Raw genomic sequence first — 21620 nt, forward strand, 5'->3', positions numbered from 1 at the left:
CAGGCTTGGTCACAGCAGTTGGGGGCAACCCGTGTCCTCCAGCTGGAGCGCCAGGGGGTCCTTGATGGAGCGAGCCCCCGCAGCGCTGCGCCCAGCGCCGTGCGGGTTAAAAAGTGGAACGAGTGGATAGGAACGGGGGAGAAAGCCCCCAACCTGCACCCGCTAAATTGTTCCTCCCTCCTGATGGTGAAGCCAGACTGGTGTGCTGGAGTGTGTTTTGTTTGAGCCCATCTGGAGCCCCCCGCCCACTTACCTTCTTGCTGCTCTGCAAACCTTGGTTTGTTTTTTGTTTTTATATTTTACTGATTTTTTACAGAGAGAGCCAGAAACACCGATGAGAGAGAATCATCCATCAGCTGCCTCCTGCACACCGTGCTCCTGCACACCCCCCACCTGCAACCAAGGCACATGCCCTTGACCGGAATGGAACCTGGGAACCTCCAGTCCGCAGGCTGACGCTCTATCACTGAGCCAAACCGGTTTCGGCCAAACCTTGGTTTGAAGAGAGCCCTGCAGCTGTGGGCCAGCCCTGCCCCATGCAGGTGGCCTTGAGGAGTCAGGCAGACAAGAAGCATCTTCTATAGGTGAGGCACCCACCTCTGGGCCTAATTCCACCTTCATCCTCATCCGAGTATTGGGTGGCGCAGCGCGTCTGGCCGGCCGCCGGAGCACACAGCATCCCCAGGGCCTGGCACAGTGCTCCGCACATAGTAGGTGCTCATGAACTGTTATGTGGAGACACAGTAGATACTCATTATATTTTGGGCAAATGGATATACAGTAGGTGCTCATGACTGTTTCGTCAATGGACACAGAATAGGTGTTCATTCCATTTTGAGAGAATAAACACATAGTAGGTGCTCCTGGCCTGTTGCATTAAGGGACACATAATAGCTGTCATGACTGTCGTGTGAATAGACACCAAGTAGGTGCTCACGGGCTGTGTAGTGATAGATGGAAGACCAGTAGGCCCGGAAGGTAGTGATTTGGAAGTAACCCCGCCCCCACCCGGGTTTCCCCCCGTGGATAATGTGGAGTGAGGTCGGGTTAAACATTAGTGAGCAGATGGGCCCGGTGGGAAGTCCAGCTTCACTACCCAGCGCCTCCCAGGAGAGGGCTGTTAAGGGCCGACTCACCGGGTCCAGCGGGTGCGTTGGGAGGGGCGGAGTCTGAGGGACGCAGAGCGCCCCCTCCCGGCGTCCGGGATCTTGGGGATTCAGCCCCAAACTCGGTGTCACAAAGTTTGATCTCTACCAGGCCAGGCTCCAGGCCCTCAGGGAGTCCGCGTGTATGAAAAAGGTACACAAGGGCTAATTTTATATCAGTTAAAAATGCTTACGAGTGTTGCAGGGTGCCAGGCACTGTGCAGTAGTGCAATAAAGAGTGACAACCTCGGTTGCCCTTGCTCTCCTGGAGCTTATAGTCCAACAGGAGCTGGATCCAGTGACCAGGGAAATCCAGTGATCTGCGAAGCATAAAGGGGACTTGACCATAAGGAACCTTCACCCTCAGAGGAGGAAACTGAGGGCACAGGGAGGTTAGGTAACTTCGTCAAGTTCTTAGAAGCTGGGGCATCGGAGGGCAGGATGGGGGTTTGAGGCATCCAAGAGGGCCAGCCTCTGAGAGGGCTTCAGGGGGGTTACCTTTTCCAGGAGGCAACACCTACTATAGCAGTCTGTCCAGGACTGGCTTCCTCCTCCTCCTTCTTTTATATATAAATATATATGTTTAATGATTTTTAATACAGAGGAAAGGAAAGGGAAAGAGAGATCAACTGCCTCCTGCACACCTCCTACTGGGAATGTGCCTGAAACAAGGTACATGCTCTTGACCCGAATCGAACCTGGGACCTTTCAGTCCTCAGGCCGATGCTCTATCCACTGAGCCAAACCAGTTAGGGCTGGCTTCCTCCTTCTTAGGAAAAAGTAGGTAAGGAGAGATGTCCTCTTTCCCCACCATTATGCTGAGTTTTCTCTCTCCAGAGTCCTTACTCTGAGCACTCATTCTTTGCTACCCGTTTCCTCCCATGTGGAATGGACTATCTCCCCTGTTATATCCTAAATTCCCCAAGGAGTAGGATACGAGGGCATTATTTGCTATGTCACTCCCCCTGCAGAGTTCCTCCCAGAAACGAATATAGTATATGCTTCATAAATATTGCTGCTATGAACCCTGAATTCATAGGTTGAAGCCCTAAACCCCAATGTAGCTATATTTGCACATGGAGCCTTTAGCAGCACTCTGAAAAAAAGAGAGATAAGCCCTAGCCGGTTTTGCTCAGTGGATAGAGCATAAGTCTCTGGACTGCAGGGTCCCAGGTTCGATTCTGGTCAAGGCCACAGGCTCAGGTTGCGGGCTCAATCCCTGGTATGGGGATGATTCTCTCTCATCATTGATGTTTCTATTTCTCTTTCCCTCTCCCTTTCTCTCTGAAATCAATAAAAGATATTTTATTTTTTATTTATTTATTTTTTAAAATATATTTTATTGATTTTTTACAGGGAGGAAGGGAAAGGGATAGAAAGTTAGAAACATCAATGAAAGAGCAACATCAATCAGCTGCTTCCTGCACACCTCCTACTGGGGAATGTGCCCACAACCTAGGAACATGCCCTTGACCGGAATGGAATCCAGGACCCTTCAGTCCACAGGCCAAAGCTCTATCCATTGAGCCAAACTGGTTTTGGCAAAAGTTATTTTAAAAGAGAGAGAGATGACCTCTCTCTCTCTTTCCTCTCACTTTCTCTCTGCTATGTAAGGACACAATAAGGTGGCCATCTGCAAGCAGAGTAGGGAGCCCTCGCCAGGAAGTGAACCTGCCAGCACCTTTATGTTGGGTTTCCTAGCCCCCAGAACCATGAGAAGTAAATGAGTGTTGGTTAAGTTCCCCAGTCTACGGTATTCTGTTATAGCAGCCTGAGTTGACTAAGAGCATTACAGATAGATATATTTTGGGGACTGAATCTTGTCCCCTAATCTTTCATCAACCAACATTTATTGAACATCTGCTAGGTTCCCATTCATTCAACAGATGCTTATTAAGCTATTATTATGTGTTCATTCAACAACATTTATTGAGGATCTACTGTGTGCCCAGGGTTAGACAACCCCATCCATGTCTTCAAGGAGATATCTCAATCCAATGGATACCCCCTGTCTCTCAGTACCCAGAGGGGAAGTGGCTAATTTATTCACATACATTGTTCTTTAATGCACAATGCTAGTTCCAGCAGGGAACTCAGTATACAGTTTCTCTTTTTCCAGAACCTTTACTCTATCCAGGGAGCTGAGAGTGAACATAAAGAAGTGAGTCTTAAAAACTATATTGCAGGCCGAAACCTGTTTGGCTCAGTGGATAGAGCGTCGGCCTGTGGATTGAAGGGTCCCAGGTTCGATTCCGATTAAGGACACATGCCAGGGTTGCAAGCTCCATCCCCAGGAAGGAGTATGCAGGAGGCAGGCAAACAATGATTCTCTCTCGTTACTGATGTTTCTATCTCTTTCTCCCTCTCCCTTTCTCTCTGAAATCAATTTAAACAAAACAAAAGTTCTACATTGCAGACATAGGAGAAATGACAGGAACTAAGATGAACAGCAGCAGACCATGAACTCTGGCCCTTGAACTTAGCCCAGCCGTCAGATCTCCCTGACCCTTAGTTTCCTATCTGTAAAATGGTGGTTCTCCTGCCTATTACAGGGCTGTGTGAGGCTCAGGGGAGAGGGTACACAGGGGACTTCCACCAATGCCTAGGGAGGAGAAGGAGCAGGGCAACAAATGGTAGCTATTATTATTGAGAAATTTCTGCAACCTACTGTGAATGGGACCAGGCACAAGGATAGAATGATGGAGGGAGTGAGATCAGGATGACTTCTTAACCTTGAGCTGGCAGCCTGATGAACATCTCTCCAGTTGGCACTGTCTTGCCATGCCTGCTGGCTTGCTGTGCCTGCAGGGTTGGGACAGACTATGGGTGGGGTGTTTATTCTGGGAAGCAGCCCTGGCTGCTCCTCACACCCTGCGCCAGTGAGAAAGGAGGGCTTCAAGTCAGAATGGAGGCCCCTTCTGGACCTGGCCTGGCCCTTAAAATCCTGCCCAATGCCTACAGGGCCCAGGGCTGGGAATGCCCAGGAGGCACAGCCCCAAGGATCAGCTGGGTCTTTCAGGTTTGGGGCACACTCTCCCTGTGGGACTCACCTGACCCTCAGGAGACTGGTCCTAGAGGATTTGAAGCACTCTGCTTTTGGGGTTCTGGAGGCCAGGCCTGGATGCCAGCATGGAGGTGAAGCTCCAGGGCTGAGGGTGGGGATGGGTGACACTGTGAGGAGAGGTGAGATGTGACTTCTCTGCTCCTGGAAGAGACCCTGAATGCTTTCATCAGGGTCAGCTTCATGACATTCGCCTGTGCAGACCCACAAGCTTGGCACTTAGAAAGGCTCATGCTTTGGGGCTCAATGTTCTCCCATCACCATCTTGAAATCCTTAATCTTTTTTTGTGGTGGTTAATTTGTTAATCTTCACCCCGAAGATATTCTCTTCCCCTCTCCCCCCCGCCCGCCGACCACCACTTACTCTTAGAACAAGTGGGAGGGGGGGAGGGAGAGAGAAAAACATTGATGTGAGAGAGACACATGGATTGGTAAGTGCTCTTGACTTGGAATGGAACCCACCACCCTTCTATACCCAAGCCGGCACTCCAACCACATCAGCCAGGGCTCTTAATCATTTATTAACACACGGCCCTGCTCTTTTCCTTTGGCCCTGGGTCCGGCCAAAGGTCCAGCCTGTCCAGCCTTCATGCTTTGGTTCCCCCCTGTAGGTAACATCTCCCTCCAAGGGGGCATTCACACCCACCCCTCAGCCACACCCACCCACCCACCCGGTAAAAGCCCATTTCGGGGAAGACGGTGGCGGCCAGCACCTGGGACTACCCACGCCTGCTGTGTAAAAGGTGGGCCTGTCACTCAACGTTCCTGAGCTTCTGGATGACCATAGTGTACTCACCTCCATGGGACTGTGTTAGTAAGAACAACAGCCCAACTGCGGGAGAGCTCAGAGAAAAAGTTCATCTAGCCGAAACCGGTTTGGCTCAGTGGATAGACAGCCTGCGGACTGAAAGGTCCCAGGTTCGATTCCGGTCAGGGGCATGTGCCCTGGTTGCGGGCACATCCCCAGTAGGGGGTGTGCAGGAGGCAGCTGGTGGATGTTTCTCTTTCATCGATGTTTCTAACTTTCTGTCCCTCTCTCTTCCTCTCTGTAAAAAAAAAATCAATAAAATATGTTTTAAAGAAAAAGTTCATCTAAAGGGTATGGTGCCTGGCACAGAAGACGCGCTTCATAAATTAGAGCCATTATGTTTTAAAAATGAGGACTATCACAGGCGCTATCTTGGAGGGAGCCAAAGAGGGAGCGGTCAGCCCCGAATCCCCACGGACCTGCCCGGGGAAGGAGGAGCCGCCCCTCCCGTCCTCCCGGCCTCCCTGGGAGAGACCCTCCGCTCTCTTCCCCCGCCCCCTCGCCCGGGGCAGGGACGAGGGGGCGGAGGAGCGGGAGCGACACATTTTTGAGTCGTGACCAAGTGGAAACTCCCTCCCCGAGGCGGAAGCCGGGGGCGCCCCACTGGGGCCGGAGGCTCCGTCGGGGCTGGACTCGCGGCCGGGGGGCCGGGCGCGGCGGGCGGGGGGCCCCGAGCCCCGCCCCTGACCCTCCTCATGAATATGGATGAGCGGCCGGGCCGCCGGAAGCGGGAGGCTGTCCCGGCCCGACTGGCTCCGCCCCCGCCTCCCTCCGCCGACGGCCCGCGGCCGGGGGGCGTGGCTTGTCGGATAAGTCCCGCCCCCCGCCCGCCCGCGCGGGGCCTTTTCCGGTTGGCACGCCCCGGACGTGACCTCGCGGGTGCGCGCTGGAGCCGCCCGCGGGGAGGTGCCTGCGCCCCCAGCACAGGTAGGGCAGTCCTTTGTCCCCGGCGCCGCCCCCCGAAACCCGGGTGCGGCCGCCAGCCCGGGCCGCGGCCCCTGTGCGCGCTGCCCCTCTCGCTCCGGCCCAGGGCGGGGGCCGGCCGCTGAGCCAGGCCCGCCGCCCGGTAGGAGTCCTCCGCTCACCCCGCGGGCGCGGGCACGGGGCAGAGGCCGGAGCAGAAAGCCCTGCCCTCAGGGGGCTAACGGGCCCGGGCCAGGGAGGCCCGCGGGGTGCACCGGAGGAATGTCCAGTAGATCAGACGCGTGTCAGCGTGAGGACAAAAGCGGGGAAGGACACCCACCAGGCCGCTAGGGAAGGCCCGCCGTGTGGCCGGAGTGGAGAGGGGAGAATGAAAAGGATGGAGTAATGATGATCGCTCACGTGTGGAGCAGGTGCCAAGCCAAGGGCTAGGTGCTTTATGCATATGTATTTCCCGTAATCGTCAGGACAACCCGGACCTGGGGCACTACTGTTAGCTAAGAGGAAATCAATCGGCGTCAGGGAGCCCAAGGAGATTGATGTCATTGCCTGAAACACACCCAGGAGACCCAGGGTGGGGGTGACCTTAACCAAGATAGGTTCTCCCCGCTACTCCTCAGTTTCCTCCCAGAGTACTAGAGGGAGGGGCAGTGAGTGACTTGAAGGGAAGGACGGGCTGTCTGGGCCCTTTTTGCTGACAGTTTGTCCCCCCCCCCAAAAAAAAAAAATTTACCCAGAGTTGGGTCCCTGAAACCCAGCCTAAAATTAGTGTACAGAACAAAGGTGTAGTAGGAGTTTCCCTGGACAGAAGTCTCTTCTCTCTGTTCTCCTGGGAGAGGCTTTTGTTGTCTGGGAAGCACTTGTCACTCACTCCTCTGGTCTCTGGAGCAGGTACTAGTGGCTTTGGGGAGGGAGAGTAGAACTGGGAGGAGGCTGCTGCTGGCAGTGGGTTGGAGGAGGCCTGGTGCCCTGGAACAGTAACAAAGACTGTGTCAGCCAGGCAGGCTGTGTATACCCGCCAGCAACTGTAGGGCACGCAGAATCACCGAAATATCCCTGTGAGCCTGGAGAGATGGAAGCACAGCCACAACACTCTCCCAAGTCTGCACCAGCAAGCAGGTTCTCTGACCTCCGACCAGATGTGGTGGGAAGGGCCTATGGGTTGCCGATCGGGGCTTCCTTTGCTGGCTGCACCCGTGGCTTTTCTGGCTGTAAAAGTGGGGGATGAAGGCCTGTGGGTTTTTCACGGAGACCTCTGCTCCAGCCTGGCTCAGCTTCAAGTCTTGGCCTTTGGGTAGGGATGTAAATGTGGAGGATTAGGAGTGGGACCCAGGCCTCTGAGTTTGAGCCTCAGGAGACCAGAGAGTCAGGTCCTGGTGGTACAGGACCACAGGGGCGCTTACTGTTAGGCCATTTGGTAGATAAGAGGGAGACTCAAGAGGTTCAGTGGTTCACCGGAGAGCCCACAGCTATGAAGTAGCAGAGATCAAACCACTAGAGTCCAGAGCCCAAGCCCAGCCCCTTAGGGAGTGGATTCACCCCAACAGAATATGTGGCCATGTGTTTGCTATAGTGGAGACCCTCCCACCAAACACACACACACACACACACACACACACACACACACATCCCACACACTCCCTGTGGGGCAATAGGGATGGGGAAGTGATGATGACCAGAGGGGACAGAGACACTTTCTATGCTCAGATTCTCAGCTATGCCGTCCCAGCCTCATCCCCAGCCTTTGCATCTGGGCTGAATCGGTCTCTCCCTTCTCAGGGTGGACTGGTGTAGGAGGAGCCGGAGGCACTGTAGGGATCGTCTGCCAATGTCTTCAGCCAGGGCTTCTTCCTGATGAGGTCTCAGGCTTTGGTCTTGGGCCTGGTCCCAAGGGCAGATATGATTCCACTGGGCACCGGGAACCTACCTGTACACCCTGGCCTTGAACTAAGGGTGCAGTGGAAGCTGTGGTCACTGACTAGGTGGCCTGAGTGAGGGTGCCAGGATGGAGGGAGAGAGGTCTGAGGTGGCACATGTGAGTCATGAGACTTGAGTGAATAGAATGTCAGGAGGTGGGAGCTGGTCCCCTCAAATGACCCTGTAGACCAGGAGTTGTAAACCCTCTCTGCACATTGCTTCCTGTTGAGCTGGTCCCTCCTTCCTTTTTTCTTCCCTGGAAATATTCTGAGTCTTAGAATCCCAAAGGACTCTCAAACTCAAGATGCTGACCAGTAAGTCAGGCAAAGTTCAGGGATTTATTTATTTATTTATTTATTTATTATAAAGTATTTTTTAAATTGTTTTTTTACAGAGAGGAGGAGAGAGAGATAGAGAGTTAGAAACATCAATGAAGGAGAATCATCGATCAGCTGCCTCTTGCACACCCCCTACTGGGGATGCGCCCACAACCAAGGTACATGCCCTTGACCGGAATCAAACCCGGGACCTTCCAGTTCACAGGCCGATGCGCTATCCACTGAGCCAAACCAGTTTTGGCAGGATTTATTTGTTTTTTAAAACTATTTGTATTGATTTCAGAGAGGGAAGGGAAGGAAAGAGAAGGGAGAGGGAGAGATGGAAACATCAGTGATGAGAGGGGATCATTGATTGGCTATCTCCTGCACGCCCTCTACTGGGGATGGAGCTTGCAAACCCGGGCATGTACCCTGACTGAGAATCAAACCGTGACCTCTAGGTTCGTAGGTCAATGCTCAACCACTGATCCACTCTGGCTGGGCTGAGGATCTGCATTTTTAACAAGCTCAAGTGACTTGTGATGCGTGTGGTCCTCTGACTAGACCTGGAAAACTGCTGTCCCAGGCCTCCCAGCCAGGCAAGCTGTAAGGAACCCCTTCCAAGCCTTCTGGCAGATAAGAGACTGGTGTGCCTAATGGTTTTCACAACTAAAGTTAGAGCATTCTCACTTGGAATGCTGTCATCAGCTGAGCTTCTCCCCTGTTTAAAATAAGCCGGTTTTTCTCAGTGGATAGAGCATTGGCCTGTGGACTGAAAGGTCCCGGGTTTGATTCCAGTTAAAGGCATGTATCCTGGTTGCGGGCACATCCCAGTAGGGGGTGTGCAAGAGGCAGCTGATCGATGTCTCTCTCTCATCGATGTCTCTAATTCTCTATTGCTCTCTCTTCTCTGTAAAAAATCAATAAAATATATTTTAAAAATAATAATAAATAAATTAAGTAATTAATTAAATAAATGATGGAGCCCAGTTGGAGCAGCTCTGTGCACCGAAGTGTTACCAGTTGGATTCCTGATCAGTGTTCATATATGGTTGTGGGTTCAGTCTCTGGTCAGGTACTTTCAGGAGACAACTGATGTTTCTCCCTCTCTCTAAGCATGTCCTCGGGTAAGGATTAAAATAATAATAAATAAATGATGGAATCTCAAGCAATAGCCCTGTCTCCAGCCCTCCCCTGCCAAATCTCTCCAAAGATCCAGCTGCCCTAGATCACCCATTTATTTCTGAGCTCCTTGCTCTGTCTCGAGTTCTCCCCGCAAAGCACATTGTGCTAGGTTCTGCTATGTCCTAAAGCCCCGAGGGTCTGCCCCTGGTGCCTGAAACAGGTGTTTCCCTAAGGTTCCATCTTTGGATCTCTTCTGCTTGACAGGTGTCCTCATTTGAAGAGCAAAAGTGAGAGGAACACTTCTAATCCAGAGCTCCCAATATTTATACCCCGCCTTTGCGGGGTGCCAGCCCCAACCCATTTTTTTTTTTTTCATTTTCTTCTTCTTCTTCTTCTTCTTCTTCTTCTTCTTCTTCTTCTTCTTCTTCTCCTTCTCCTTCTCCTTCTCCTTCTCCTCCTTCTCCTTCTCCTTCTCCTTCTCCTTCTCCTTCTCCTTCTCCTTCTCCTTCTCCTTCTCCTTCTCCTCCTCCTCCTCCTCCTCCTCCTCCTCCTCCTCCTCCTCCTCCTCCTCCCCCCCCTCCCCCTCCCCCTCCCCCTCCCCCTCCCCCTCCCCCTCCTCCTCCTCCTCCTCCTCCTCCTCCTCCTCCTCCTCCTCCTCTTCTTTTTTTTTTTTTTTAATATACCGTATTTTCCGGCATATAAGACTACACTGTGTTCTAGTAAAAAGCCTGCTCAGATTGGCCAGAGTCAGAGAGGTGGTCTATTAAAAAAAGAACTGGTGTTGCCTCGGAAGTGAGGGGTAGTCTTATACAGCGAATATAGGCCTAAACCTATGTTTTAACTGTAAAATTAGGGGGTCGTCTTATACACCGGAAAATACGGTATTTTATTGATTTTTTACAGAGAGGAAGGGAGAAAGATAGAGAGCGAAACATCGACCAGCTGCCTCTTGCACACCCCCTACCGGGGATGTGCCCGCAACCAACGTACATGCCCCTGACCGAAATCGAACCCGGGACCTTTCAGTCCTCAGACTGACGATCTACCACTGAGCCAAACCGGTTTTGGCCCATCCCATTTTTTTTTTTTTTTTTTTTTTTTTTTTTTTTTTTTTTTTTAAATATATTTTATTGATTTTATACAGAGAGGAAGGGGGAGAGAGAGTTAGAAACATCAATGAGAGAGAGTCATTGATCAGCTGCCTCTTGCACACCCCCTACTGGGGATATGCCCGCAACCAAGGTACATGCCCTTGACCGGAATCGAACCCGGGACCTTTCAGTCCCCAAGCCGACGCTCTATCCACTGAGCCAGACCGGTCTCGGCACCATCCCATTTTTTTTATGGGCTACCTTGATGTCTCCCCTAGGCCAGCCCACTGGAGCTCCTTCAAACAGGCTCTTCGATTTAAGGGGAATCCATCCACATCTGTCACTTCGGGTGGTCCAGCTGGGTGGGACTGTCTGGCTCCTTCCCGAGCTGCATACCCTGAGAGAGAGAAGAGGGCCTGCCCTCTTTAAGAGAGCCCCTCTTAGGAGCCAGGCTTCTCTGTTGGAAACTTCTGACTTCTTATTCCTTTCCCTGTTAAAACTATTAGCACTGGCTTATCTTTCTGACCTCTGGCCCCTGAGCCTCCACCCCCATGGGTGTCTGTTCTAGCGCCCCAGACTCGCAGCCCCAGGATGTCTTTGTACCCCTCCCACCCTGCCCACCCGCCAAGGCACTTGTTTGGGGTCCTTGAAATTCACCATCAGCCTGCTCGCTTTTGCTCAGAGCCAAACACAGCCCAGGGATGTATGAGGAGCACTTTGGACTAGTTTGTTTGTTGCCTATTCAGAGACTGCCCAGCTCTGCTCCATACAGCATTGGGCCACACTGCCCCTGCCTGGAGTTAGGGGTTTTGGTTCAGATCCTGATTTTGCCCTAACCAGCCTCACGACCCGACAGGGTCCTTGAGCCCACAGAGTTCCTGTATCCTCCTCTACAATGTGGAAGGTGGTAATAATATCCTGTCTCACAGGGCTCTTGTGAGGATTGACATTCTGTGGCTTCATCTCTAAGGGTCCTTGGAATATCATATTGCCCAATCTGTATTATGTTGTTTAATCCTTAAAACTACCCTGTCAGATAGATTATTTTGCTGTCAGACCCATTTTGAAGATGGAGAGAGGCTCAGAGAAAACAAGTGATTTGCCCAAGAGCACAGAGCTCTGAAGCAGCAGAGGAGGGATGATTCTAATGCAACTCATTTCACTCCAGAGCCGAGTCTCTCATCACTAAAAGCTCTATCCCTGTGCTCCTGTGCTATGCGTTCTCTTTCTTTTTTTTCTTTAAATATATTTAATTGATTTTTTACAGAAAGGAAGAGAGAGGGAGAGAGCCACAAACATCAATGAGAGAGAAACATCCATCAGCAGCCTCTTGCACCCCCCCTACTGGGGATGTGCCTGCAACCAAGGTACATGCCCTTGACCGGAATCGAACCTGGGACCTTGCAGTCCGCAGGCCGACGCTCTATCCACTGAGCCAAACCGGTTTCGGCTGCATTCTCTTTCTTCATCTTGAGTTCATTGACTCAAGAAATACTTTGGCATGTCTACCACCTAGGGATATAGCAGTGAATGAACAGAGGAAGCTCTGCCCTTACGGAGCTTACATTTTGGTCAGGACACATGGGAAGGAATGTATAGGAACGGTGGATGCTTGCCCAGGGCCCCTCTTCCTCACTGTCTGTCCTGGGGGCACAGAGCAGGACCCCCTATCTCACCTCCATACTATTTCTTGCACCTGAAGGCCTCAAGAGGTAGACATTGGCTGAATTGGACTGGTGTGGGTTTGACCCTTGTGAAGGCGGAAGGATCACAGCAGGACCTGGTGTAGGGCTTGAAGGCATGGGAATCCTGAGGGGATGGGGGCAGTGGCAGTGCTGGCATTGAAGGAATGGGAGTACCATCCAAGGCCAGGCTGAAGATAGACTTTATTAGAGAACTACAAATCAACAACCATACTGCTTTACACCCACTAGGATGACTATAACAAGAAAAGAGAAACAATAAGTATCGGGAAGATAGGGAGCAATTGGAACCCTCACACACTGCTGGTGGCAATGTCAAATGGTGCAGCCATTTTTAAATAGTCTTACAATCCCTCAACATAGGGTCACCATTTAACCCAGCACTTTGACTCCTAGGTATATACCCAAGAGAATAAAAAACATGTCCAGACAAAAACTTGTACATGGGTGTTCATAGTAGCATTATTTACAATAGCCAGAAGCAGGAAGCAACCCAAATGTTCATAAACTGATGAGTGGGTAAACAAAATGTGGTCTAGCCATACAATGGAATATTATTCAGCCACGAAAAGGAATTAAGTTCTGATAGTTACTACAACATGAATAAACTTTGAAAACATTATTCTGATATTACTATTTGTAATGCTTCAAACAATTAAAAAAAAAAGTGGGGAAAAACCCACATTATGCTGAGTAAAGAAGCCTTGCATAAAAGACCACATACTGGATGGTTCCATTTCTATAAAATCTCTAGAATAAGTAGATCAGTAGAGATGGAAAGTAGACTACTGGTTGTCAGGGGTAGTGGGCACAGGGATTGGAGAGTAACTGTTAATGGATACAGGGTTTCTTTCGGAGGTGATGAAAATGTTCTAAAATTGATTGTGTTTTTTAAAAAAATATTTTTAATTGACTTTGGAGAGGAAAGGAGAAGAAGAGAGAGATGGAAACATCAATAATGAGAGAGAATCATTAATCAACTGCCTCCTGTACACCCTGGACTGGAGTTCAAGCCTGCAACCTGGGCATGTGCCCTGACCAGGAATCAAACTGTGACCTCCTAGTTCATAGATCAATACTCAACCACTGAGCCATGCCAGGCGGGCATAAAATGAATTGTGGTGATGGTTGCACAGCATGGTAAATATACAGAAAACATTTAATTGTACATTTTTAAATATATATATATATATTTTTAGTGATTTCAGGGAGGAAGGGAAAGGGAGAGAGAGGGAGAAACATCAATGATGAAAGAGAATCGTTGATTGGCTGCCTCCTGCATGCCCCCTACTGGGGATCAAGCCCGCAACTCATATGCCCTTGACTAGAATAGAACCCGGAACCCTCAAGTCTGTAGGCCCACACTTTATCCACTGAGCCGTACCAGCCAGGGCTGAATCATATACTTTAAGATGGTAAATGGTATGGTATGTGGATTATATCTCAATAAAGCTCTTACTCAAGAAAATATTAGCCAGACTTTCCTGCATTAATGCTGACAGAAGGCACCAGGAAGTGGACTCAAGAACTTGCTGAGTGACTGGGGGAGATTCTTTGCGGTTACATTGCTGTAATTCTCATGAAATGGTTGTGGAGAAGTGATTGTGGAGGAGGCTTTGATTCATCCTTAAGGCCTCAGCTTATGTGATATCCCTGAGCTTACCCCCCCCCCCCCCCCAACCCTCCCTTTGTCACTCGCCATCACTCTCGGCACTTTCCTCTTCAGCACTTCCCACACTTGGAATTATTTTCTGTGGAGCCGATTTTGTCTGACTCTTGCTGGGCTGAGTTCCATGAGGTCAGGGGCTTGTCTGTATCTGGTTTACCTCACAGTAGGTGTTCAATAAATACCTGTAGAGTGAATGAACCCATACAGGGTAGGGAAAAAGTAGTTTATAGTTGTGAGGATGTGGAACAATTTATTCTTGTATTATTATGTATTAATTATTGTATTATTTTCCATACAAACAATTGTAAACCCACTTTTGCCCCACCCTGCGCACACTGATAACTGGGGGAGGTCTGGGCTAGGGTCCATGCTCGCTGCAAGGGAGGGAGTGAGCAGAGTGGATCCGGGTGTCTCCTGGCCCCATGACTTTCTTTTTCCCTCTGTTTCAGTTCCAGGAGAATGTCTCTGGAAAGGAAGCCCACAGCCTGGTCTGGCTGGGAAGAGGGGAGTGGGGTGGGGAGCAGGAATGGGGGAGGGCGGGCCTGGGAGGAAGTCTGTAGCCCCAGGCTGCGAGGGCGTGGTGTCTGTGTTTGCACCTTTGGAATGCGGCTGATTCACTGGGGAGAGCCATGTGCAGCCACTGTTGTTGCCTTGGATCTGACATCTGGAGGCTGAATTCCCAGAGGAGACAGACTCTTGCAAGCAGATGCCAACTTTGAAGGTCAAACTGAGTGATGGAGGTGCTTTAGAAGGAGGTCCAGAGCCTCCGCAACCCTTTCCTCCCCCCCACCCCCCACCCCCCATTCTGGGAGAGAGGTGAGGCCCCATCCCAGGCTGTGTTCCAGCCCATAAGCTACCAGAGCTCTGCAGTCAGACCTGTGTTCAAAAGCCAATTACTTAACAAATCACATAACTGCAAAGGCCGAGGGCCTGGCTGGTCAAGTGCTCAGCAGTGGTGCTGGGACACTGAATTGCATCGCTCCATCCAGTAGGCTCTGTGTCACCAGCTTGGCTCTCCCTGGGTTCCAGCAAGACCCCAGGCTTGCCTCTTGTTGGGTCTCAGCTCATCCCTGACGCTGATTGGACAGGTCTAGGTCAGGAGCTTACTCTAGCCCAGAGGAGACACCCACCCCTAGAACCACACCGGGACAGTGGGAGTGAGGGGTCCCCCAAAGGGACCAATGCCAGGGGTGGGCAGAAACAGCACACAACCCACTCTGCTCAGCTGCCTCCATCGGACTGGCTTCTGGGGCTCATGCCTGGCACTGTGCTCAACGTCATGGCTCTTACTTAGTATTCTGCTGGCTGTGTTCCTTAAATTCTCAGAAGCTCAGTTTCTTTCTTTTTACTACTCACCCGAAGATATTTTTTCCATTGATTTTCAGACAGAGTGGAAGGACCTGGGGGAGAGAGAAGTGAGAGAGACACATCGATTGGTTGCCTCCCTCAGGTGCCTGGTATCAAACCTGCAGCTGAGATATGTGCCCTTGTCTGGGAATTAAACCTGAGACCCTTTGGTCCAAGGGCTAGCTCTAACCACTGAGCAACTGCCCAGGACATTTTCTTCATCTATGAAATCTCACAGGCTTCTTTTAAAGATTGAATTAGTCAATACGTGCAAATTCCTTGGTACCTGCTGGCCCACAGGAGTCAAGGTGCTAACATGTCTAGTTTCCTTTCTCTGCCCTGCATCTAGGTATTATGTGATCTGCTCTGTGATGGTGCAGGCAGGTGTGTGGATGTGTGCACACGTGTGCGCATGCCCCTTTCTCTCCTCCAAGGAGTCCTGTATTGTTTGGCTTTCCCCCAGAGGCTTTGGGACAATATAGGACAGAGGGGAGAGGCAGGAGGGAGAGGGAAGGGGTTGAAGGAGAAGTGTATGGGCCTCACTTGCTGGTCTACAGGCTCAGGCCTGCCTCTGGGAGTCAGTCACCTTCCTATTCCCTCAGTTCAACTGGGGCTGGAGGGGGCCCAGGCTCGAGGGAGTGGCGGCCTCTGTCCCTCCTGTCACGTGAAATGCATGGTGGTCATTTGGCATTGGGGGACAGCACTGAACCAGGCTTGCTGATCTCATATTCTCTCCTCTAGAACCCTGGAACCTGGGGGCGAATTGGAGAGGAACCCAGGCTTGGGGATTCTCAGAAGAAGAAACTGGTGCCCAGAGTATTCTGAGCCCCGTGGACGCCTCGCAGAAACCAGGGGCTTCTGGGAAGGCAGAGAGCAGGCCTGCTGTAAGCCTTTCCAGCTTCTGTCAACTGAGGTAAAGCACCTCTCAGACTCTGCTTGGGGCCATGGAACACTAGGCAGAGTTTCCACCTCCTTGGCTCAGTGTCTTCCCCTCCTGCCAGTCCTGCTTGGTGCCACACCTCTGAGCTGCCGCAGGTCTGGGGGTGCCGGCCCATCCTCACCCAACCATCCGAGTCCTTCCACGCTCATCCCAAACGCCACCACATGCACCTGTGGTTAATCTCATCTCCATGGCCGTTCTGGCATTTCATGTAATGGAATCATGCAATTGTGTCTGGCTTCTTTCACTGAGTATCATGTTTTTAAGGTCCATCCATATTGTACACCTGTCAGTACTTCATTCCTTTTTTTGTTAATCTTCACCCAAGGATATATTCCCATTGATTTTTAGAAAGAGTAGAAGGGAGGGAAAGAGAGAGAGAAACATAGATGTGAGAGAGACATATCTATTGGTTGCCTCCTGCACACACCTCAACTTGGGGCCAGGATAGGTGCCCTTGACCAGAATTGAACCCACAACCCTTCAGTACTTGGGCAAATGCTCTAATCATTGAGCAAAAACATCTGGGATTAAATAATATTCCATTGTGTGGTTAGTTCAGAATTTGTGTATCCATTCATTGATCGGTGGATGTTAGTGTTGTTTCTACTTTTTTGTGAATGATGCTGCTATTCCTGTATAGTTTTTTTGTAAAGATGAAGGTTTTCAATATAAGTGCTTTTAAAAAAAATCACCCGAGGACATGTTTAGAGAGTGGAAGGGAAAGAGGAGAGGAGAGAAAGAAAGAGGAAGAGAGAAAGAAGCATTGATCAGCCGCATACATGCCCTGACCGGGAATTGAACCCCCAACCTTTCTTGGTGCATGGCATGATGCTCCAACCAACTGAGCTACTCTGGCCAGGGTCAGTATAAGTGTTGTTTTTTTGTTTTTAAAAAATATATATTTTATTGATTTTGTACATAGAAGAAGGGAGAGAGATAGAGAGTCAGAAACATCGGTAAGAGAGAGTCATCGATCAGCTGCCTCTTGCACACCCCCTACTGGGGATATGCCCACAACCAAGGTACATGCCCTTGACCAGAATTGAACCCAGGACCTTTCAGTCCCCAAGCCGACGCTCTATCCATTGAGCCAAACCGGTTTCGGCTGTTTTTTTTTTTTTTGTTTTGTTTTTTTTTAATTAATTTTATTGATTTTTTACAGAGAGGAGGAGAGAGGGATAGAGAGTTAGAAACATTGATGAGAGAGAATCACCAATCAGCTGCCTCTTGCACACCCCCTAATGGGGATGTGCCCGCAACCAAGGTACATGCCCTTGACCGGAATCGAACCCGGGACCCTTCTGTCCGCAGACCGACGCTCTATCCACTGAACCAAACCGGTTTTGGCAAGTGTTGGGGTTTTTTTTTTTTTTTTTTTTTTTTTTACAAACACTTCATTTTATCCTCACGGCATGCTCTTCCTCCTACAAATAAGGAAACTGAGGCTCAGAGAGGTGAGTCAAGGTCACACAGCTGGAAGCACTGGGATTATGTAGCTCTTGGCCATTAGGCCCATGATGCGTACTGAAGTGTTGGGGTTAATTTTCAGCAGAGCCTTGCAAAGTACTACCCCACAGTAAACGTTGCTTATTCTTCCATCAAGGCTCCTACAGAATTCAAGCCCCAGAGGTGCTCCATGTTCTGTCCTGGTGAGTGCCAGTCATGTGCTCAGTGGCAATCCTCTGGCTCTACGGAAGCACCTCAGGTGGTTACGGAAAGTCCCTACCATTTCAGATTCACCCACAGATCTGGGACTGGGCATTTAACCCCTGCCTCTGGATACATTTCAGCCTGTATCTCCTTGCTTTTCTGGGATCCTAAGGCTGTCTTTCGTATCTTGCCTTGGATTTGGCACACAGACACGTGTTTACCTGCTGGTGAACTTCGCTTCTCCCACCTTCCTTCCCTTGTCTCAGGGTGGGTAGGCGTGCAAATCCTGTTGTCATACAAGCCATGGTTCAAGTCGGCTCTGCCACTCTGCCTATGTGGCTTCAGGCAAGTTTCTCAACCTCTGAGCCTCTATTTGCTCATCTGTAGTGGAGTCATAATGCTACCCACTGATACACTGATTAGGTGGTTGTGGAACTAAGAAAAGGGAGATAGAGCCCGGCCGGTGTGGCTCAGTGGTTGTGTGTCGACCCAGGCACCAAGAGGTTGCTGGTTTGATTCCCGATCAGGGCACATGCCCAGGTTGTGGGCTTGGTTCCCAGCGTGAGTGTAAAAGACAAGGAGATGTGCCCGCTCAGTACCCAGCCCCTCACACACATTGGGAAGCCAGTTGTCTCTGGTCATTCCTCACTGCAGAGGCAGGCTGGCACCTGGCCCGGGGAGGGGCAGAGCTTTGTCTCTCCCTGCCCCCGGGACCGGGGGAGGCTCCCTGACTCAGTTCTGCTCAAGGAGGGGAAAGTCAAGGCCAGACTCTGAGGTAGGGAACCCAAGGGACCTCTCTCTCCTCCTCCTCATTCTGCTCTCTGACCATCTCCCACCTCCCATCTCCCCATCCAGGTCTTCCAGCGAAGCTGGGCAGGGCCCGTGCAGTCTCTGCTGGTTGTCTTGGCCCGGTCCTCCACCCCGGCCCTAGATCTGCAGCACAGACCTGCTGCCCGCGGACCTCCCTGAGCGGGTGCCGTAGCCCACAGCCCAGGGCTGGAGAGGCAGCCATTGGGAGGGGATGTGCACCAAGGATGGGAAGGCTCCAGCTCCTGCCAGGGAAACCCTCCCGGCGGCTGCTTAGCCTTTCCCAGCCCTGCCCTTCTCCTTAGCTTCTCACATTTCAGCTTCTGAGTTACTGGCACCACCTTGTGCTGCTGTGCTGCTCAGGCCACTGCACAGACAGACGTTAACCCCCCGTGTGCTGGCAGTGAGCTCCTGGAAAAGCAGCTGGCGCTCAGGGCCCACAGGGGCTGAGGGAGGAAAAGCCGTCCTGAGACCAGTCCCTCTGCTGTAGCCTGGCTCCCTGCTGGGCTTTGTCCTGGTCCTCCGTCTGCCCAAACTGAGAGCTGAAGCCTCCCTGACCCTAGGAGTTGTTCCTTTGGCTGCCACAGAGCCTGGTGTCTCTGTCACTGAGTACTTGACCTTGTCCTTTCTTGTAGACTGTGTCTTCTCCCTCCATCTATCTATCTTTCTTTCTTTCTTTCTTTCTTTCTTTCTTTCTTTCTTTCTTTCTTTCTTTCTTTCTTCATTTCAGAGAGGAGGGGAGAGGAAGAGAGAGAGAGAAACATCAAAGATGAGAAGGAATCATTGATTGGCTGCCCCCTACTAGGGACGGAGCCCACAACCTGGGCATGTGCCCTTGATGGGAATCAAACCCAGGACCCTTCAGTCCACAGGCCGACACTATACACTGAGCCAAACCAGCTAGGGCTCCCTCCATATTTCTGGCCACACCCAGCTGGGCTCCCCTCTTGCACCTGGACCACTGGTGCCAGTGAGCCTTGAGGCCATAGGAGGTTGTTAGGAGCCTGCAAGGAGCCAGGTGCTGGCAGCGACCCGCTGGGACAATCTTGGGCAAGCCCTTGGGGTGTCATCACAGACGTGGGTGCTGTAGTAAGGATGGAATAGGGAATAAGAGTAAAGCCTCCAGAGCATCAGCTGGCACTTAGTGGCACTCAGGGCCTCCTGCCCACATGTACATAGACCTCCCTCCTCCCCTCTCCCCTTCCTCCCCTCCCCGCGCACACACACATGCTGGAGCTTTGAGTCCCGCTCCTCCGGAGAGCCACTGTTTCCAGCTGCCTCACCCCTCATAGCCTCTCAGTCTGCTTTCTCCTCCGAGCAGACCTCGGTCCCTCCCCTGCCCAGGCCATGCCTAGCCCCAACCCCGTCCTTTTCCGTCCTCAGGCAGGACTGACATCCTGCCTTCTCTCCCTCCCCTCTATTCCTTTGAGGAGCGTCAGCTGCCCAGAGAGACATTGCACTCCTCCTCTGAGCTCAACAGCAACCTCAGTTGTCCTCTTCCCCATCCCTCTGATTTAGCCCTTTCTCCTGAACCCCAAATGCTCCCTCCTGGTTTCTTGTTGCCCCTTTGATGATCCCTCACCCTCCCTGCCACACCTCCTTGGTCCCTGGGCTGAATTACTCTTCTTTTATATTGACCCAAATCAAGGCCCCTGAGCTCCCTCCTCCTCCTCCCCTGAACGCTCCTGGGAAGGGCCCAGGGTGTGAGTCAGGTCCCAGCTTCCAGCAGTGCCATGCCTCAGGCTCCTGGTCTTCTGGGTGGGACCGTCACAGCTGAACTTGTGCTTACCAAGGTCAGCTGAGAAAGTGGTCAGCCATTTCATTTAAAAATATATATTGTTGATTTTAGAGAAGGGAGAGGGAGATAGAGATAGAAACATCAATGATGAGAGAGAATCATTGATTGGCTGCCTCCTGCACATCCCCCACTGCAGATTGAGCCTGCTGCCCAGGAATGTGCCCTTGACCTGAATGGAACCTGGGACCCTTCAGTCTGCTGGCTGACGCTCTATCTACTGAGCTAAATCAGCTAGGACAGCCATTTCATTTAAAACCGAAATAGTCCCGCCAGGTGGCCATCTGTTGAGTTTTTATAAAGGGAACACACCTCGCTGAAGAAGGCATGCCTGTTCCTCCTGTGGACAAGGCGAACAGCAGAGACATTCCCTGGGGACAGCCCTCGCAGAGGGAGGTGGAACTTCACTGTGGAGGGTGAGGGGAGGGAAGAGAAGAGGGATGAGGGCAGGAGCCCACTCCAGTGGGCTGTAGTAATGGGACTGAAAGTAGGGAATAGAACCAGAAAGGGCCGAAACCGGTTTGGCTCAGTGGATAGAGCGTCGGCCTGAGGACTCAAAGGTCCCGGGTTCGATTCCGGTCAAGGGCATGTACCTTGGTGGCGGGCACATCCCCAGTAGGGGGTGTGATGGAGACAGCTGATCGATGATTCTCTCTCATCGATGTTTCTAACTCTCTATCCCTCTCTCTTCCTCTCTGTAAAAACTCAATAAAATATATATTAAAAAAAAAAAAAAAAGAACCAGAAAGGAGGGACAGAGGACACGGGACACACCACAGGTAGACTCCAGGCCCTCCGCCCTCTTTTTAAAAATATATATATATTTATTGATTTTTTTTACAGAGGAAAGGAAAGGGATAGAGAGTTATGAACATCGATGAGAGAGAAACATTGATCAGTTGCCTCCTGAACCCCCCCCACTGGGTATGTACCTGCAATCAGGTACATGCCCTTGACCAGAATCGAACCTGGGACCCTTGAGTCTACAGGTGGATGCTCTATCCACTGAACCAAACTGGTTAGGGCATAGCCCCTCCTTTTTTTTATTCTCACCCAAGGATATATTTATTGATTTTAGAGAGAGGGGAAGAGAAAGAGATAGAGAAACATCGATGTGAGAGAGAAACATTGATCTGTTATCTCCTGTACACACCCCACCCGGGCATTGGATCTGAAACCTAGATGTGTGCCCTGACCAGGAATCGAACCCATAACCTTTTTGGTGTACGGGATGATGCTCCAACCAACAGAGCCACCCAGCCAGGGCTCCAGCCCCCTTTTCAAGATCTTGTTTATGAGCAAAGTGAGTCAGATCGGGCTG

The 21620-nt window shown here is 51.1% G+C and overlaps 1 protein-coding gene across 4 annotated transcripts in view; it reads left to right on the plus strand.

Annotated features, from left to right (window-relative positions):
• Positions 1-5816: 5816 nt before the first annotated feature.
• Positions 5817-21620, plus strand: part of TFAP4 (transcription factor AP-4) — a 40240-nt gene continuing 24436 nt past the window's right edge. For 2 of the 4 annotated variants that reach the window (XM_084882441.1, XM_084882444.1), the window contains exons 1-2: positions 5817-5941; positions 15846-16017. The gene's annotated coding sequence lies outside the window, so the exon portion shown is untranslated. Of the gene's footprint in view, positions 5942-13576; positions 13887-15845; positions 16018-21620 lie in introns of those variants that run through there. The other 2 variants (XM_084882442.1, XM_084882443.1) reach the window with 2 other exon arrangements.

Source organism: Pipistrellus hanaki (genome assembly GCF_964339955.1).
Source record: "Pipistrellus hanaki genome assembly, chromosome: 4".
In the NCBI taxonomy this organism is placed as follows: Eukaryota; Metazoa; Chordata; class Mammalia; order Chiroptera; family Vespertilionidae; genus Pipistrellus; species Pipistrellus hanaki.